A 9,452-nucleotide genomic window follows, 5' to 3' on the forward strand; every position below is an offset into this window, starting at 1 on the left:
ACGGCTGGTTTTTACCTTCAAACACTTCATCATTGGCCTCCGTCCGTCTCGGAAGACAATGGATTGCGCCCTGTTTGGCCGGAGCAACATCTACGATGACTGTACAGGCCTATCCTAGAGTGGCAGTCCTTGTTGCAGTCCTCGCAGATGAAGATTGTGTCGTTGATTGGATGTGATGCCTTCTTTTTGTGTTGTCTCAGCGCCCTGAGCTCACTACGATCCTCCTCTGCCCTGATTACTCCCGATCTCACAGTATGCTTCCAGGAGAGGCAGTCTTCTGCATGTCCTCCATATCTATATGTGCTGACTGAGGGTTCCTCTTGCACGAGTCCTTGTATCTTAGCTGGGGACGGACTGTGGGACGAGTACCATATTCCAGCTGGCTGTACAGGTAGGGATTCAGTTTTGCCTCTTGTCTGTTATAGTTTGTCCATGTTTCGCTTCCATAAAGGAGAGTACTGAGGAAACAAGCCTGGTAGACTAAACTTGGTGCACAGTGTCCACAACCACAACCACATCCACCGTAACCACATGGTAATTAAAACTCGTGGTAGTATTAGTATTTTACCACAGACTATTAATCATGTAGAACTCATATCTTACCTTATCCTTGGTGTCTTAGTCGTCGGCATCTGTCTCCTCGGCGGCTCTTTCAGTTCCCCCTACTGTAGTGGCCCTAGGGGTGGCCAGACTGGACTTTCAAACGTGCTGCGGTTAGCACGTGTAATTTATTTGTGTCGGGATCCTTTTCTGCTCCTACGGTGAAGGTAGGACGGTGATGCAGTAGCAAGAAAAGTCCCAGAGTGAAATGAACGCAAGTCCTTAGATAGTCTTTATACAACGGATGGTTATATTCATCGTTTACGACTAACATGAATAACGTTCACTGCCCATATCTCAAATATAGCGTAGAGATATATATATATATATTTACTCATGTCACGTTTACGTTACCTCGTTAGGTGATTACACGTTTAACTTAACTCTTAGCTATTCTACGGTTAATATTGTAGCCATCTCTGTCTCTCCCCGTCGTGTGCTCCGCGGCTCGGCACGAGTTCGTGGGTTGGCAGTGTGTCTCCCTCTCTGGGGTGGGCTATAGCTCTGCGCCCTCCCTTAGTATAGGATATTCCTTCTCGGGCGTCGTCCTGCTCGTGGGTGGCTCTCCCTCCGATGGTGTGTGTGCGCTCTCACGAGCGTGATCGTTCATTTGTTCATTCGTTCGTTCGTTCGTTCGTGGCCGTCCGAATACTGACTGTGTTTACCGTTGGATCTGGGCTGCTTATATAGGACCCCGCGGTGACGTAGGATCTTGGCAGTGCCGCCCTCTCCTGTGCCTCAGGTGCCTGGGTGTTGTCACCCCCCTCGCTTGACACGTGTACGGGTGATGCAACCCCATTGATCCAGTATATACACGAGCGTCGCACCCCCGTGTCTGCCACGTGCTCGGCCAGCGCCGCTCTCTCGCCCGGCGCGTGTACGTGGTGGCGCAACACCATGACCTCCCACATCTGGTAGCTATGGGACCCCCCTCCCCCGCGCTTGTCTGTGTCGTTGGGGAAAACTTTACCTGTTGCCAGAAAACTCTGTTGTTGTTGAACTGGTCTCTGGTTGTATGACGTCATCCCTGCTAAAATCTCCACAATTCTTCACCCCCCCCCCCCTGAAATCTCCACACTACCCCCAACGCAGTTAATCAATTTATCCCACATATTATAGAGATTATAAGCGGAATCATATCTGAAGTTGTAGCACGACGTTGAAACAGGTTCGTGTGTAAGAATTTCTTCGTCAGAAATGCGTTTGCTGACCACAGCCATCTCGCCGGAAACGTGTTTTCATGCTTCGTTTGTTGTGATGTGACGTTTCACGTGACCCGCATGACGTTTTTGGTGGAAACAAAAGACCTGCGCAGTGTCCCTGCGCACTGGCGCAACGATCATCTTTTTCCACGGCTGCCTTTTCTAATGGCACACCGGGACTCCACAGTGCAGTTACACAGAGTACCGGTACATTACCAAGCAGCGCCAGCGCTCGATCAATAGTGTTGCTAAGCGACTGGGCTAGTATGCATTTTTTCAGTGAAAATTTGCATGTTATATATGTATATATATATAAAAACCATGCAGGCTACTAATGCAAGGTGGTCCACAACGTAAAATTCAAACATGTAAAACTGGGAACTTTAGAAGAGTACTTTAGATTATGTGAACTTATGTGAGCTAAGCACACATTATGAGCGCAAAGTCCCTTGCGGCCGGGCTCCAGGGTCTGCTTAAGGGCTCCGGAAGCTCAGAGGTTTTAGATGCTCTCTGGTTCAATCTGAGCCTTTGGAGCGTTTTGCACAAATTTTTTGAGTCATGAGTGATGTCATTTTCCATTGTTCAATTTGTATAGTAGTGTGAATCACTGAATGTAACCAGTAAAATGTTATAAAGCAAAGTGCGAAAAATGCAAATAAACATTATAAGGTGAAACTATATTTCGCTATATTTTGTTCGGATAGAGCTCCGTTACTGAGTAGAATCTCGTAATGAAAGCTTTAAATTCCCAGTTTCCTTTTCCAAATTGCTGCCCAGGCATCTGCTGCTTCATGGAAGGGGAAGTCCTGAGCTGATGGGCCTTCCACAGACACCATTATAAGGGCATTTAGTGTGTCCTGTTTCAGTCTTGCCCTGTCTTCAGTTTTGATCCTCTTTAATGCAGAAAATCCCCGTTTGCAAAATAAAAATACAATACTGTGATGTAAAATACACTTGGAAGTTGGATATAAAGCCCTGTACATGTTATCACAAGATTTCCTGTTTAATTTAACTCATTTATTATCATCACCTGCATCACATATCACATCATGATCAGTCTTACTAGTGAAATTACATTAGTATATTAAAGAGTGGCATGAAAATTCCAGGTTTCTACTCACTGGTACACAACCTGTACGGTACACTCTGGAGTACACTACACCCATTTGATCATTTTGACCCATTTTTCCATTTTCTACTCAATCATTTTGATTAAATATAACTACTATACGTTAAATATGTCATCTTTACCCTAGGAGCTATGGGCATACAAACATGCTCTCTCTACGCATAGATCTTGACATAGATTTGTATGATTTCAATAATATGAGAAAATCCTAACGTGTTACGTCCATGTCAATGATTACAAGGTAGCACTGCCTACTAAAGTACTATACAAACTCACGCAGCCATCAATTAAAGGTGGGGGTGATTTTTTATTTAAACAGAATCGACTTACCAGTTCCGTCTTGATAAGATAACCATGGGTACCGACTCTTTTCTTCTTTTTTCTGTTTTTGCTAGCTGGAGGCAGCTCATCACTCGCAGTTTCATTGTCAGTGATGCTACTGCTCGTGCAAGCGTTTGTTGTCTCCTTGTTCTGTACTGCTCTTGTTACCAATGGTTTATCATCAATGGTCTGAATCAATCGTTCGAGGATGCGTTTGTCTTTCTGTTCGAACCAAACTAACAACAATGCTCCGACTTCTCTCTTAGTTTTGTGGCATATGCTGCAATTGTTTCCCCAGCCTGCTGTTTCTGCTTACCAAAAATGTAAACGGCATGAATAGTGTTTTTCTTGGGTATCTAGTGTAAATTCAGTTTCCTGACTTGTCTCTGGTAATCAGTCTCTGTGATAGCTAGTACAGGGTTGAGTGCTGGTGGGTCAGGTAGGTATTTAATCTTGTTACGTATTTCTTGACCTCCGTAACGGCGTAGGCATGTCACAGTCATTTTCCTGAACTTTCTGCAGTATAAGTTTCTCCTCGAACTCCTCGAGCAATTCCTCCCATGCAGGACCAACATTTAGTCTACTGGCAGGTGGCGTGAAGGGGATGATGTGTAGAACGATACCTGCTACATGGATGTACTGCACTGGCAGTTGCCCTTGCAAGGCGGTATTATCTTCCTGAACGATGGCTCCATTCCCCTCAGCCATGTTACTATGGTTCTTGCTTGTTATTATGATACGTATTTTAATAATACCAGATCAAGATTCATAATCTTATAGCCGTTTTCCTCGTCGCCATTGTTATCTGTGATAAGGAGGAAGTCTTCCCTGTTCAATGTGAAGAGATCCATTCCTAGCTTGGTCCATGGAGCTGCTGGTACCTCATGAGGCTGCAGTGGCTCTTTCTGCTGCCTTGCTTGGAGCTCTTGACATGCATCACAGTCCTTTGTAATACGTTCTATGCCCTTGTTGATGTTAGGCCAGAAAACTGTTTAACAGGCCAATCACCTTGTTCTCTCAATCCCCATTTGGCCAATGTGCAGTTGCCTCAGGATGTCATCTCGAAGCATTTGTGGGATGACAACCTGTCTTCCCTTGACGAGAACTCTGAGTTCGTCTCTATATAGCCAAAACGTACCCAGTGATGTAGGAACTTCCTTAACATGATTGCCATAATCATCTTCGTTGTCTAGGTTGTGTGAATATTTCATTCAAAGTCGTCACTTTCTATAGGGGAAAGGGGATCAAGAATTATGTCAACCTCGTTAATTTCTGGGGTGAGCTGTTCTGTACGTATGGATTTTTCCATTGTGGCTATATCATCTATGTCATCTGTGACCGTGTCACCACTCGGATTCGAAGGAGTTGTGGATTCTGAGTCAGAGTCCAGACATTGGATATAGTCAGAGCTTTCCTGTAGTTGCTGCGGTTTTGAGGCTGGTTTTTCTTCTCTGATGGAGTCTTGCTGTAACTCGACAGGTTGCTGCTTAGTCACGTTTTCAGTAGCATTGCAGGCACTTGTGGATTCAGAATCAGAATAGAGACTGAATATAGTCGGGCCTTGTAGCCATGTGCGCTTCCAGTATTTGTGGTGGTTTCGAGGCCAGTTGTCACTGATGGGGTCCTGGTGAAACTCGACAGGTTGTTGCACGTTTTCAATTAGTGAAGCAAAATGATTAGGAAACCATGCTTTACGTTTCAGTGGCTGTTGATTCATTCTTTTTTTTGCCCGGATAGACGACATTGTCCAAAATTTACTGATAGCTTGTTGATTAGGGTTGACATTGCACGGTGTGAAAGTTACGTTTAGGGATGTGTATACCGATATTACAGGGACATTTAGGTGATTGGACAATGCCATCATGCGCCATACAGAAGACCATGATTGTGGCCTCGCACAATCCAGGCGATCTTCTTCATACTCGAGGGATATTAATGATAATCTTGGGTATGCTGGATGGGCCCTAATGTCTTTGCCATTGAGTACCATCTCGATACAACATCTATATCTAAGCTCAATAGATATCGACTCATCGCCCCTTAACAGTATTGAAAACGCATTTAACAAACAATCTCTATCACCACTACATGCGAGGGCATGTTTACCATTGTATGGTAGTCAGTGATAATTGCCTCTGAGACAGTCTTTTTGCCAGTGTGAAAAGTCCGTTGGCTGTTCAATGACGACTTTATGTTTCTTTACAAGTAGCCATTCCCTCTGCACAATGCACGACAGCTTCTTTATTCCCTGCTTCGCAGCCTGCAATGATAAAGAAAGGCTGGCATTGTGGATGGTGTACCCTAATCTATGCATGGAATTTAGTTGTTTGACTGTCGCTACTACAGATTTAAAGGACCTGTATCCTCCTTAGCCCTCTCAAACTGCTGGTAGCAATTATAGTAAAACGCAACATAAATTGGGAATAATAAGTATATATATCCTGTTAAATAATAATTCTCACCAACTTTGCTCTTGCGTATCTCTGGATCTCCAAAACCTGTCTATACGGTAGCACTTTGCGGATGCCTTACTGTGCTGATCATCCTGGACGCGGTTTTTCCGCTCCGAACGAGGCATTTGCTCGGTTGATTCTCTAACTAAGTTAGCTCTCTAATCTGGATCTGATATCATCACCAATATAGCGCTAGCTAGCTTAATTTCGTCCAAAAACATTTGACCAATCACAAACGAGCTGAATAAAAATGTGGGATATCTAAAACTACACAGATTTTTATTTATTATTAGACATAATTAGAAAAATAATTATCAAAAAAATTAAAAATCTATATATCTCATAAACAAATATTTTTAATAATTGTAATGATATTGCGTTTATTTTACATAGGTAACTATGTTGCAGCACTCGGTTTATAATGAGTCGCGACTTCGATATCCCTTATTTACATACTTTTCGCTCGCCCACACAACCCCCAAAATTGAACAAATACTGAGTGGCGACGCTTCTCCGTCGTCGGCCGGAGTCCTCACGGTCGGCGGTCATCCCCCTCACTCAGTCGGCGAGTTACTTCGTCATTTACCTTTATCTGCTGTCGGCGAAGGCGGTGCAATGTGCGGTGCACATGCTCCTGTCCCTGGCATAGATCTGCGTCGCTCATTTCCCGAACAGGTTCCGTGCGGATCAAGCCCACCTCGTCCAGCCATCGGTCATCCAGCCTCCATGGTTGCACGTCCGGGATAGGCGCTGTCAGGATACTTCATCTCCTCTGAGCTGTCCCACTCTCGGATCTCTGATTCGGTGACAGCAAGTCACTGGCTGATTCGGTCGCCGGTCGTCGCTCACGTTCGGCACTCGCTCGGCTCACACGGCTAGCGTGGCTCCAATGCGTATCACTTCTCACTGTTCCCCTAGGTCGGGAGGGCGTCTCCCTCAACCCAGCAGAATTCTCGGACCGGTTGCCCGATTCACTACGGTGCCTCTATCGACGTACAGCAGCTACCCGCGGCTCTGTCATTCTCAACCTCTTATCAGCTGGAGGCGAGCGCGGCGCAGCTAGTTTACGCATTACAACCTGCGGATTCTTTTTAGGCTCCGACCTGTGCTTCTCCTCACCAGTTTTCGGTCGGTCGGCGCAGGCCGTCAATGTAGCGCCTCTCCCTCCAGTCTTCCCCCTCTCCTTCGTCGCCCCGCTCTTCGCTTTCAGGTCTCACTGCGATGACTCGTCGGCATTCCGGATCACTCGCTTCCCCATAACAGCAGGTAGTGTGGGGTCGCCTACCGCATAGCCCTTTGCCTCCTCCTGTATTTCGTCATGAAGCCGGGTCTCACCTGCCACTGCTTCTCTCCCTCTCGCTGGTAACCGCCGGTTTTTCGGTGTGTATGCCGTAAGTGCGCTCGCATCCGATACTCGACTCGTGCAGCACACGTGTATATGCAACTCCTGAATGGACAGTGTACCCGCCACCCAGATGGAGTATGATATTCCCACTGGTGGTCTTGTGCATGCCTCATTGGTATTTGACAAGCACGGCACCACGCCCATCTATTCGGCGGCACCTGTTCGGCCCGATTCGTTGATTCGTTAAACTGTCGACGCAAGGGAGCCTTTCAACTCTTTACTTCCTCCAGCGTCTGGCGTCGAATCGCCCTCGGCGATCGAGGTTGGTCTAAATGTTCAGGCCAATCGACGTCGGTCGCTTCCTCCCTTCCTTTGCGTGAATTTTCCCCTCTGGCTTCTCCACTGTCGGCGGCGCGCTCGTCGGTCGCACTTCTCCTTCTGGATTAGGTTTGCGTCTGCGCTTCCCTCCTCGCCAGTCAGCCGAGCTACAGTGCGCAGCGTCTGCCAGGCTATTAGTTACTGATAACGTAGACCCACTGTTCTCAGACGGCTGCTGCTCTGCTGTCACCGCTCTCTTCTCTCCTTCTCTCTCCCCGAACGCGGCCGTAGTGAGCACAGTCGTCGGCTCACACGCCTCGTCGGTGTGTACGGACAGCTTCCGCCTCCGCCGTCACGGGCAGCGCCAGCAAATCTTCCTCCACGACAACTCTATCCCGGACTCTCGCTTCTCCCGTCGCTACCGCTTTCGTTGGCGTCGGCCGTCGAATCGCCCGCGACGTTGGCGCGACTACGTGAAGCGCTGCTTTCTCCCTCTCTTTCGCTACGGGGCGATAGCGCTTCGCTGCTTTCGCGTACTTTGGCAGCAGCTATCTCCTCTCCCACGGCGCCTGATTCTATCGCGAGAGCCGCTTCTCTTTTGCTCGCGTCTTCGTGCTCGCTGTCGCTGCTCGATTTGCTCTCACTTGACTCATCTTCCCACTCTTCCCCGAGTAGCGAAATCGCATCAGCTCATCTCTCAGCGGGTGGATCTGCCATCACGTCTTTTGTTCTCCGTGGTCACGCAAGAAATGCGGGAAGTCGGGTGTTACGCTTCCACTTTCAGGTGGTTTCGTGCGCAACCTGCACACGTAACGTTTGCCCTCTGATCTCTCACGTTCGGCATGGATTCTCTGCCGACCACCAACGGGCATTCTCCGCCGTGCAACTGCGGTAGCTAGGCTGCACTCCTATTTTTGTTGATGTCTGAGGTTTATAGTTGTGCGTTTCAGCTTATGGGGCATGCTGAGTGAGGCTCCAGAGTATTTCCCAAGTGTCGTGAAAGCTGACAAAAGGCCTGAATCAGTGTTAATGGCACGATAGCTATTCACCATTGTGAAGAATCACGTCAAAGATGATAGAAATGTCTCGTACACGCGTTTATTTTAGTCGAACACTGTGATGTAGTGTCAACAGCGGTAAACTGAAAGTATACAAAAAAGCTATCTTAAGTAAACTCTAACTCGAGTACGCATAAATACTGAGTAATTAAATAACCATTAAATGACTAAGTTCTTAGTTAAAAATCCTATTACTGTGCTTTAGGTTATACTCAAGCCGCTGCTGCCACCAACGGGAGATTTGAGAACTAAAGTAATGACAAATTTACATTAACTTTCTGACAGAAAAATTGGCATGAATGGTAGCCTAAAGATACCACAAGGCACCAGAAATTACCGTTTACAATGTACATGTATTTAAGCCATGAGGAATTACCTCACATGGGCCAACTAAATTATTAAATAAGGACAGAATCCTGCCAACCTCGCGACACTTATGATGGCATACAAAGGAAACTGATCGGTGTTACATGCCTCACATTCAAAGCTTCTAAAACACTTAAACCAATATCAATCTGAAAAACTTACAGAACATTGTCTCCACTAGTGATTCCCACAGAAGAGTAACCTCGGTCGGAGATTGAAACTCACAAAAATAAACTAGACTTCGTGTAAAGGGTGGACAAACGTCGAGCGATGTTTTCACCCCATCGAAGTGGCGAAGCACGCCGCTCTCTAATTCCACGAATGCCAATTGAAATTGAAAACGCAACTGCAAGTGCCGCAATCGAATCGGCACAACTCGGGAAAGGCTCGTAAACCCCCGACCCCGAGACAACGTCTGCTCCGAATTACACAATCTTACCGACGATAGTCTACAACCATAGTGCGTATCGGTTCTAGAAATACTCCTGGGTTATTTTCCAGTTTTCTTTCTATGTCTGCGAGCATATCTTGTAATTGATTTTTCTCCGACCTGATTTCGGACATGTCTATTTCATTAGATGGCAAATCATCGGGCTCATTTTGTGTTTCTCGAGGAAGTGGTCCAGCTAGCTCATCAGGTTGCATGAGTAGGGACAACGA

The sequence above is a fragment of the Priapulus caudatus genome, unplaced genomic scaffold, assembly GCF_000485595.1.
Source record: "Priapulus caudatus unplaced genomic scaffold, Priapulus_caudatus-5.0.1 Scaffold77, whole genome shotgun sequence".
Taxonomy (NCBI): Eukaryota; Metazoa; Priapulida; class Priapulimorpha; order Priapulimorphida; family Priapulidae; genus Priapulus; species Priapulus caudatus.